General features: G+C 40.9%; 1 protein-coding gene across 1 annotated transcript in view; it reads left to right on the top strand.

Moving 5' to 3' along the window:
- The window catches only part of ATF7IP (activating transcription factor 7 interacting protein), a 105,770-nt gene that overhangs the window by 51,878 nt on the left and 42,162 nt on the right, over positions 1–11,730 (top strand).

Genomic DNA, 11,730 nt, shown 5'->3' with positions numbered 1-11,730 from the left:
GAGAAATCACCCTCCCCAGGGGGAGTGGCCATGCTGCAATTACCTCTCTATTGTCTTCCTGGGGTTTTGGGCAGTCGTGCACACACACACACACACACACACATGCCCTGCATGATATTCAAGCCACCAGTCTGGGACTCAAAGCACAGTTGGCCCTGTGGGGAGTCTAGTGCCTTAACCACCACTCTTAACTCCTGGCCCAGTAACATAGGGTTTTAATTAAACTAATTCCTCATAATGTCAACTCCATCCTACCTGCTCAGGCCAAAAACCATGTAACTGTTCTTTTTTCCTTGTTTTCATTCATACCCATGTCCAGTCCATCAAAATATCTTGTTGGCACTGCTTTCAGAATAGATCTAGAATCCAGTTCATAACTGTTATCACCCCTGCTCTGAGGCACCATCATCAGGCCAGAATGGTGCCTGGTACACAATAAGTGCTCAGTAAATATTTGTGGAGTGAGTGAATAATTGATAATGCAAGAAAAATATATCATGGAGAACTTTAGTTACAATTCCGAAGCATTATGGTAGGCAGTGGAGAGCCCACTGAAGGATTTCCTGCAGACTAGAGTGATATGACGAAACTTCAGTGTGAGAAAGATACAGGTAACAGTATTGAGAGTGAACCTCACTTATTTAGTCAGTAAGTATACAGATTGTGGCACTAGGGCAAGTCTTTAAAAAGGTCTTATGGTAGTCTGTATATGAAAAGAAAGTCATAGCAACTTGTAACTTACGATTTAATGAGTTTATACATTTTACATTTTTGTCAGAATCTTGATATTGGAAACCATCTCCCACACACCATTTAATCTGTTACTTATAGGAATTAGAGATATGAGTATTAAACCATCCATGTTGCATGCATTGAAAGTTCAGAGTTGGGTTTATTTTTCCTTACTTGTCTTTAGACTTTAGTCTGATAGTATGCTGTTTGTAAACTTAAAGAAGTATAATGATCAATTTTTTTAGGGGATTTTTGCTATAGGGTGCCTCTGCTTGCTGGAGAGAGAGAAACAGAAAGACAGAAAGAGAAAAATCACCCCCTAGGAAGAATGACCACACTGCAATCCCTTCTCTGTTCTCCTCTCGGGATTTTGGGGAACACGTGCATGCTCCCGTCATGAGTTTTAAACCACCAGGTCTGGGACTCAAACCATGGTCTACTACCTGGGAGTCCAGCGACATAGCCATTAGTCCACCAGCTGGTTCCAATAGTGATCGATTTTATTTCTTAGCTGGTAACAAAATTTTGTGTTGTTTCCCCTACGTCTGAGGGAAATTTTGTATATTGTGGGCTTACATGTAGTTTCTTCATTGGTTCTTTTTTTAGAGAGTTTTTTTGCTGTAGAGAATGTGTGTGCACTAGAGAGACAGACAGACAGAAAGCGAGAAATCAGTCCCCAGGGGAGATAGTTAAACTGCAGTTCTTTCTCCTCTATTCTCTTCTCATTTTTTTTGCACACACACATGTCCTGCGCAAGTTTCAAGCCGCCAAGCCCAGAACTGGAAACACAGTCGTCCATGTGGGAGTTCAGTGATATAATCATTACACCATCTTCTGGTCCCCTTCCTCGTTTTTGTTTTTTTTTTTTTTTTTCTTAGAGAGATTTTTGTTATAGGGTGCATGTGCTCACCAGAGAAATAGACAGAAAGCATGATATCACCCCTCAGGGGGGATGGCCCTGCCACAGTCCCTTCTCCTCTTGGGATTTTGGTCATGCACACGTGTCCTGCGTGCGTTTTAAGCTGCCGAGTCTAGGACTCGAACTGTGATTGCCCAGGTGGGAGTCCAGCGACATAACCATTACACCATCTGCTGGTCCCCCCATTCATTGGTTCTTAAACTACACTTTATTCTTTTCATATGGCAGAGAATATCTTGCATATCATTTGTGGTATTGTGCATATGCTGGGTGCTTATTTTCTTTATTCTTGACTTTTCTTTTTAATGCCAAAACACAAGATTTATAAACTGAAATACTTAAGCCTGGTTTCAGTATTGGCTCTTCCTTCCATCCACTACATTTATATGGTGTACTACTAGGGAAACCTCATAAATTTTCTCATTTCAGACACTTAAGAAAATTTCTTTTTTCTTTTTTTAATTGCCAGAGGATATGCCAGGGATGGGTAGAAGCCATTCTCCAAAAGGGTGTAGTCACTTCTCAATCCTTTTCCCTCCATTTCTCTGTCCTGTCAGGATTTCAGCCCATACTCACAGGCCTGGTATATTTTTCAAGATGCTGTGGGACTAGCAGTTAGCATAATGGCTATGTCGCTGAACTCCCATGTAGCCGACCATGGTTCAAGTCCTAGACCCGGTAGCTTAAACTCATACCAGGTGCGTGTGCATGCATGCCCAAGATCCCAAGGAGAATAGAGAAGGGATTGCGGTGTGGCCATCCCTCCTGGGAGACGATTTCTTGCTTTCTGTTTCTCTCTGCCTGTCTGGCGAGTGGACGTGCCCTATAGCAAAAGCCTCTCCCCCCAAAAAAGGGAAGATGCTGTCGCTGATATTTGAATTGTAGTTGGCCATGTGGAATCTGGCTCCCTATACACAAGGCTTAACTGCCTTACTATATGGACCTGGCCTCAAATTTGTCTTTTTTTTTTTTTAAGAGAGTTTTACTATAGGGTGCATGCACTTGCTGGAGAGACAGAAAGTGAAAAATCACCCCATGGTGGGATGGGGTGGCGGCCACGCGGCAGTCCCTTCTCCTCCATTCTCCTCTTGGGATTTTTGGGTTTTCACGCACATGTGCCTTGCGTGAATTTTAAGCCGCAGGGTCCAGGACTTAACTGCTGTTGACTACATGGTAGTCCAGCGATGTAACCGTTATACCATCTGCTGGTCCCTGAAATTTGTTTTTAATGTAGTAGTCACAATGTGTAAGCACCAGCAAAAAGTAATGAAAGGTATCAGGGAGCAGATGGGATAGCTACTTTAATTTTACAAAAATAGAAGAAAGAACTAAAGTAATGCAGAAATAGGCACAGAGATGCTTTCACATTGTTGTATAGTACTGTGTAATTGATATTCACTAAGTGATTAAAGTCATAATCTATTTAAGAAGGAGCAAAATAAAGATTTCCTTCTTAGGGAAAGTTAAGACAACTGTAGAGGAGTCACTCATACTACTCATGCTTGCCATGCATTCTCTGAACCAAATGCTCTGTTCTAGCTAGGGTTCCATCTCTTTTCTTTCAGAGCACTTCTTCACATGATATTAACAAAGCTAGCAGTGTTTCTTCTCTGATTAACTCTCCAACTTAGTTGGATTTTGATTTGTTCCCTTATGAGTCCCCATCCTAATTATGTTCAGGGAATTGATATCGATGCCTATATTGTTGATTCCAGGGGTAATCTTTTCTTTGTCTTACTTATTTTTTCATACTTCAAGGAATATAATAAGAATCGCTTTCCCTTTTGAGACTTTCCTTAGCTATTGGTTAATGCATTCCTCATTTAATCCTCTTTTTTCTCGTTTCTGTTCTATTTCTTGAAAAAATAGGGAGCTAACCTTTTTCTATCTGCTATTTAAAAAATTATTATTTCTTCAGATTTTTGAGGAGAAAAATCTGTTTCAGCAGAAACTAGAGTTGGGCCAGCTAGTGGCATGGTGATTAAGGTGGCTGGATCTCAAACAGCCAGCTGTGTAGTCTGTGTCGCAGACCTGGAGGCTTGAAAGAAACACTAGGCACATGCGTGTACATGCCCATATTCCCCAGAGGAGGATGGAAGAGAAGGAATTGCAGTATGGATATCTTCCCTGGGGCGGTGAGGAGTTGCTTTCTCACTTTCCTTTAATCAACCTATATTCCATTTCCACCACCCCCACTCCCCCACACCCCGTCTCTGGTGAGTGCATGCATTTTATACCAAAAAATTTAAAAGTAAATAGAGTTTACTTAAAACTCTGATATAATTTTCTTTCATATTTTATTTCAGATTAAAAAAATCTGCGGTTGATTTTTTTTTCCTTCTGTGTTCATTGGCTCTTTAGGATAAATAAAATGAACATAAAATGATGCTAAATGAGGATAATGAGGACAAATGCATGAGAATAGAATTGGGGGTTTCCTTTTACTTTTGCTTTAGGTTAGTAGTAATAGAATTGGCACAATTGTCAGCTAAAATGTGCTGATTTGTTGTCAGTATTTATTGTGTTCAGCTAAAATTCTTTTTTTTTTTTTAAGAGGTTTTTGCTATAGGGTGTGTGCGCTCGCCAGACAGACAGAGAGAGACACAGAGACAGAAAATGAGAAATCTCCTCCAGGGGGATAGTCACGCCACAATCCCTTCTCCTCCATTCTCCTCTCAGGATCTTGGGCACACACGCACACGCGCCTGGCGTGAGTTTTAAGCCACCGGGTCCGGGACCTGAACTGCGGTCGACTATGTGGGAGTCCAGCGACATAGCCATTACGCTAACTGCTGGTTCCCCTAAAATTCTTTTTTTTATCTCAACCCATTTATGTTTAGCTATGTCTTAGATATTTGGCTTTTCTTCCTGGAACCTCTTAGTTGTATACATTGCTTTGTAGATTGCAAATTTTTGTTTTCAGTGCTGAGGATTACCAAAGATGAAGCGAGTTTTGGAATGAAGAGGTATAGAAGAAAAATCTGTTTCAAGTGGTCTATTCTTTCCCAAGTCATAATAGATATGTAAGTCTATATTTCAGGGCAGAAACTTTAGATGTATAGGAAAATTCAGAAATAGATAGCATATAGACATTAGTTGCATGACAAAATGAAATCACTTCAGAGTGAGTATAAATGGAGAAGGAAGAACCAAGAGATTTTGGTGTTTTGTTCCCCACCCCACCCCCCCAAGTAAATGTAAAAATATGAGTAGGTTTTTATTCACCAAAGACATTGAATCGATCATGAAAACCTTTCTAAAATAAAAGTGTCAAGCCGGCTTTGGCCTGTGGACTACTGTGGCTCAAGTAGTGCCTCTACTCTTTGTTGGCTATGTGACCTTGGGGAAATTTGAATTCTCTGTTCCCATTGTCTTGTCTTTTGTGCTTTGTCTTTCCACTTTCTGCTCTGTTGAGGTCTGGACGCACGTTTCCCTCCATGGCATATCTTGATTTTTCCTGGAATATTGTCATACTGGAGGTGAAGCTACAGCATGGTAGAGGGTAGGATCTTGAGTGGAGGTGCTATCCTTAAGTTTTTGTGTCTGAGATTTTGGTGTTTAAAGAGAATGTTCTGGGCCAGCTGGTAACATGGTGGTTAAGGTGGTTAGATCCACATGGCTGGCTATGTGGTTTGAGTTCTGGATCTAGCGGGTTGAGCCCATGGGCACAATAGCGTGTCCATTTCTGAAGTCCCCAGAGGGAGATATGGAGAAGATGGGATTGTGGTGTGATTGCTTCTCATGGTGGGGGGGGGGTATGCGTGTATGTTTTCTCACTTTTTCTCACTGTCTCTCTGTGGTTAATGTATGTGCCCTCCTCTGACAAATATTTTTTTAAAAAGGTAGAGAATGTTTTTTGAGGAAGAGTATAGAGAATAAGGAAGAGTCAGGAGCTTTTCGTGTTTAAAGAGAATGTTTTGAGGAAATAATAATTAACTCTGTGTACTGAATCAAATAGAAGAGAAAATATTATTTTTTTAGTTTTGTTATAGGGCATGTGTGCTTGCTGGAGAGAGAGAGAGAGAGAGAGAGAGAGAGAGATAGATCACCACCCATGGGGGTGGGCAAACCACAATCCCTTCTCCTCTTGGGATTTTGGACATGCATGCCTGGTATGATTTTCAAGCTTATGGGTAGAGGACTGTAGCGGTGAATTTGGCCATGTAGGATCCAGCTGCCTTAACGTTTGTGCCATGTGCTGGCCCCTGGAAGAGGAATAATTAACAGTCAGCAATCATTGGTGATTTTGTTAAGGGGCAGTTTTGATAAATAATGAAGTGGAAATGCGGAGCATGATTTGAATTTCAGAAGAGAATGGAGGGGAATAATTGAAGAAATTAAGATGTAACTTTTCCCCCTAAGTTTTTTTTTTTTTTTTAGAAAGATATTTGCGGATAAGGGTGTGTGTGCTTGTTGGAGAGATAGAGACAGAGAGAAAACTAGAAGTCACCCCCCCTCTCCTGGGGTGGGGGATTGCCATGCTTTAGTCCCTTCTCCATTCTCTGCTCAGGATTTTGGACATGTGCACATATACGTCCAGTGTGAGTTTGAAGCCACCAGGTCCAGGACTTGAACCATGGCTATGTGGGAGTCTAGTAATGTAACCATTATACCATCTTCTGGTCTCCACTGCTGAGTTTTGTTTTCAAGGGGAGCATAGATGTTCACTTAGAACACATTACTGGACATTTTGTGTTAGTTAAATAAAACTTTAAAAAATTACTGGAAGAGTCACACTTCCAATTATGCCATATAGTATTGTGAAATTGTTAAGTTTTATTTACTTATTAAGTTTTATTTATTTCTACCGTGTGTGAGGGAGAGATAGGCACCATAAAGAGGGTCTTCATGCTGTAATCTACCTCTAGTCTCAGCCAGGCAGGATTTTGTGTGTGTGTGTGTGTGTGTGTGTGTGTGTGTGTATATATATATATATATAGAGAGAGAGAGAGAGAGAGAGACTGACTGACTGACTTTGGGTCATGAATTTGAAACTTTCCTGTATGACTTCAGGAACATTGCTGAATGTTATATTACTGTTTCACTAATGTGACTGGCTCAGAATCTTTGTGTTTATTGGCCTTTTGTATTTTTTTTATCTAGGAATTATCTGTTCATCTTTGCCAATTTTTCTAATGGATATACAGTCTTTAATTAGTCCATAGGAACTTTTGGTTTTTATTATTTTTGAATAAAAGTAAATTTATTTGTTTCTTTCATTATCAAGAAAGAGAAAGACACAGCACCCCCAGCAGGATTTTTTTTTTTTTATAGAGGTTTCTGCTGTAAGGCACATGCACTCACCAAAAAGACAGAGACAGAGAGACAGAAAGTAAAAAATCACCCTCTAGGGAGGATGGCCACGTTGTAATCCCTTCTCCTCCATTCTCCTCTTGTGGTCTTGGGCATGCATACACACGTGCCCGATGGGAGTTTAAGCCACCGGGTCCAGGACTCGCACCACGGTCGAATACATGGGAGTCCAGCAACGCAGCCATTACGCCAGCTGCTGGTACCCGAACGGGATCTTGACACCATGCTCTACTTAGCCTTCAACCAGCCCTGGATCATGGTCAGTCAGGCATGTGCTGGTGTACTGAAGGAGGTCTCCAGACTTGAATCAGGAATCTTATGTGGGGCTTGCCATCCTTGTGTGTGTATGTGTGATGTGTGTGTGATTTCCTTTCTCTCTCTCTCATCCTTCCCCCAGTATGTTCACATGTAGCAAAAACTTAAAAAAAGATAAAGGACATTCTTAAGTATTTGAATGAGTTTTACAAGCTCCAGCAACTACCTGAAATTATATATAAAATTACCTGCATACAGGGCCATTGATTCTTTTTTTTTTTTTTACCTTGGGTTTGCTATTACATAAAGCACTTGCATAAGTTCTACTCTATGAATAAATTTTTATAAAGTCTTAGTGAGTGTGTGTTTTTTCTTTTTTTTTTTCTTTTTTTTTCTTTTTAAGCTTTCATTCACTTATAATTTGCTAGAGGGGGCATGTGTTCACTGGAGGGAGACAGCAAGAGGTGAAAGTGAGAACATATTCCCCAAACACACACAGGGGATGGCTACATTGCTATCCTTTCTCTACTTCTCCTTTTTTGATTTTGGCTGGCATATTTCTCATGCCACTGAGACCACGACTTAAACAGGGCCATTGGACGTGTGGGATCCAGGTGTCACAACACCTATGCCACCAGCTGCCCCCTCCCCCAGGTGTATTTTTGTTTTTTTTAATAAAGACTTTTGTTTTTCTTATTTATTTTTTTGGAGAGGTTTTTGCTATAGGGTGTGTGTGTGTACTCGCCAGACAGACAGAGACAGACAGACAGAAAGCGAGAAATCCCCCCCCAGGGGGGATGGCCACGCCACAATCCCTTCTCCTCCATTCTCCTCTCGGGATCTTGGGCACACACGCACATGCGCCCGGTGTGAGTTTTCAGCCACCGGGTCCGGGACGCGAACTGTGGTCGACTACATGGGAGTCCAGTGACATAGCCATTCCGCTATGTGCTGGTTCCCCCCCAGGTGTATTTTGATGTCAGTATTGGGAATCTAGTCATATCATCTCAGCATATCTGGAAAACTGGAATTGGGTGGTACAGTGAAGATTTTTAATGAAGAAATTTAAAATTAAGCTAGACTTAGCTATAATAGGAGAGGAACTAATGTATGCATGAAAAGAGGAAGATGAAACCAGTTAGGATAACGGCTTGCAGTTATCCTAATTGGAGCCATGGCTTATTCTGTGCTTTGGGTGATGTGAGGATTTGCTAAATAAAGAATATCTAAATCTTTTAAGCAACTCAGTTACTCAGTTACTCAGTTACTGTGTCTTTGGAAATTCTGGGGACTTTGAAGCTGAGGAATCACCAGACCTCAGTATTAAAATCAGAAAAATTTTGAAAAACATGTATAAACAAAAATATGTTATAATGAGTTTGTGATCTGTCTTTAAGAAAGCAAAAACAGTTTTCAATTAATTGAAACTGGAGTTGAGAGATTAGATCTTAAAACATTTATTATGAAGAAATGATAGTAAAAAGTTAATTTTCTCATACTCACTTACTTTGAAATTCAGGAATAGCTTTAGTAGTCTTTATGTACTGTGTTAGCTTTACTGTTCTTTTTTTAGTGTTAAAAAAATACAGGTAGTTTTTTTTTTTCTTTTTTCTTTTTAGAGGTTTTTGCTATAGGGTGCGTGCGCTCGTCAGAGAGAGAGAGACAGAAAGCGAGAAATCACCCCCCAGGGGAGATGGCCACGCTGCAGTCCCTTCTCCTCCATTCTCCTCTCGGGATCTTGGGCACGCACGCACACGCGCCTGGTGTGAGTTTAAGCTACTGGGTCCGGGACTCGAACCGCGGTCGACTACATGGGAGTCCAGTGACATAGCCATTATGCTAACTGCTGGTCCCCAGGTAGCATTTTAATAGGCTTGTCAGTAATCATGGTCTCTGCCTGTTATCACCTAAAAGATCTTTAACTTTATTTTTTTGGGGGGGAGGGCTTGCTATAGGGTGCATACGCTCACCAGAAAGACAGAAAGAGGCAGAGAGACAGAAAGCAAGAAATCACTCCCCAGGGAGGATGGCCATGCTACAGTCCTTTCTCCTCCATTCTCTTCTTGGGATCTTGGGCACACATGCACACGTGCCCGGCGTGACTTTAAGCCACCTAGTCTGGACTCGAACCGCAGTCAACTACATGGGAGTCCAGCAACATAGGCATCACACCAGCTGCTGGTCCTGATATTTAACATTTTTTAAACCTTGATTTCTGCCTCCAGGCCTGTTGTAATTAAAACCCCGATGTTTGGAGAGGAAGTTTCATATAAAAATGTTTACATATTGGGAACCAGCAGTTAGCGTAATGGCTATGTTGCTGGACTCCCACGTAGTCGACCGTGGTTTGTGTCCCGGACCCGGTGGCTTAAAAAACTCACGCCGGGCGCGTGTGCGTGCATGCCCAAGATCCCGAGAGGAGAATGGAGGAGAGGGGATTGCGGCGTGACCATCCCCCCTGGGGGGTGATTTCTCGCTTTCTGTCTCTATGTCTCTCTCTGTCTGGCGAGCGCACGCGCCCTACAGTGAAAATCTCTCAAAAAAAAAAAGTTTACATATTGCTATACATGTCTTGTGATTTCTTATTTTATACTAGTTACAGAATATGAAGAAGTATAGTATGCTTTATTGAAACCATTGAGGAGTCAATTGTAGTGTTAAAAGGGGATAAAAAAATACAAGTCCAAACATTAGAAGTCTGTTGTAGCCCCATTATCCTACATGTAATGATTGAGTTAGTAGAGGAGATCTATATTGACCAGACAGAGGTCATTTATGGTACTTCTGGGAATTTGAACACAATTGTTTGTACCATTTTTTTTTTTTTTTTTTGTAGTTCTTTTATATTCTGTTGGCCTGTTGTGAAAAATTACTTAACGTTTTTCTTTGGTCGTTGGAAATGTCAGGATGTATTTCTCTGTTTTTCTATGTAAAAGTGCATCATGATGGGACCAGCAGTTAGTGTAATGGCTATGTCACTGGACTCCCATGTAGTCGACCGCAGTTTGAGTCTCGGACTTGGTGGCTTAAACTCATGCTGGGCGCGCGTGTGTGTGTGTGTGTGCGTGCCCAGGATCCCGAGAGGAGAAAGGAGGAGAAGGGATTATGGCGTGGCCATTCCCCTTGGGGTGATTTTTTGCTTTCTGTCTCTCTGTTTCTCTCTGTCTTTATGGCAAGTGCACGCGCCCTATAGCAAAAACCTCTCAAAAAAAAAAAAGGGCATCATGACTTTTCCAGAGACTCAGTAAATGTTAGCTGTTCTCATCTATTTGAGGGCAAAAAATATTATGGCAGTGGAGCATTATATTTAAGGCTATGAAGTACCTAGCTCAGTTATTGGGACTGGTATCAAAGTACACATTTTTTAAATGTAAAGTTTTCATTGTATTTAGGGTAGCTTTTTTATTCCTCATTTGTGAACTGCCCCATAACCATTAACATAACTTAATGGTTCAACTGGTCAGGTCAGAGGTATTTTGAATTTATCAGTAGCTTGTAATTTTTTGGTAATGTCATTGTTACTCTGTAGGGTCTTCACAAAGTTCATGGAAAGTATATTATGAAAGAAAAAAAAAAAGATACATGGATTTTCAAAAAATAGTTGCCAGAGGGTATATGTGCGTTTTGGAGAGAGACAGAGAGAAAAGGAGAAATGAGGAAGTATCTCCCTTCCTGGAGGATGGTCTGTAATCCTTCTTCCGTCTTTCCCTCCCTTTGAGATTTTAAATATGTGCACACAAGGGCCTGGTATGGTTTTCACACTACTAAGTCCAGAACTCAAACTGTGCTAATATGTAGGATCCAGCTGTCTTAATCAATATGTCACTACCAGCTGGCCAGGATTTTAAAAGTTTCTGCACCAAAATAAACTTGTACTTCAATTAGATTTTTCCACGAACTTTTAATGTCCTCTCAAAGTTTTTAGTTTTTTTTTTTTTTTTAAGAGAGATTTTTACTATAGGGTGCATGTGTTCATCAGAGAGACAGACAAAAAGCAAGAAATGACCCCCGAGAGGGATGACCATGCCATTGTCCCTTCTCCATTCTTTTCTCGGGATCTTGGGCAGACATACATACGTGCCAGGTGTGAGTTTGAAGCTATTAGGTCTGGGACTGAGACTGTGGTCAACTACGTGGGAGTCCAGCCACATAACCATTAAGCCATCTGCAGGTCCCCCAAGTTTAGTTTAATTGAGTGTAAAGGCATCTAAATGCTTTACAGCAATTGTTTTCACATTTTATTGGTCTTTCTAATGAAAGAAATTACTTAGTTTTAAAATTTGTGCTGCTAGTTCTCCCCCGACCCTCATGTTCAGTTTATTGTGAATTGGAGAAGAGTAGAAAGTGTACTGGTTATTCAATTCTACCAGTTAATTCTTCCTTTTTATTTCTAGAATTTCATGTTTTGTGACTCCGATTACATAAAAGGTTAGTTTGGTAACTGGGTAGTTACCAAAAATGTAAATAAGTGTGTGGTTATGAATCCAATGGAAGTTTTTCTATTTTTGCAG

Source organism: Tupaia chinensis, unplaced genomic scaffold (assembly GCF_000334495.1).
Source record: "Tupaia chinensis unplaced genomic scaffold, TupChi_1.0 Scaffold147869_1, whole genome shotgun sequence".
In the NCBI taxonomy this organism is placed as follows: Eukaryota; Metazoa; Chordata; class Mammalia; order Scandentia; family Tupaiidae; genus Tupaia; species Tupaia belangeri.
This window is presented reverse-complemented; position numbering and strand designations above follow the sequence as displayed.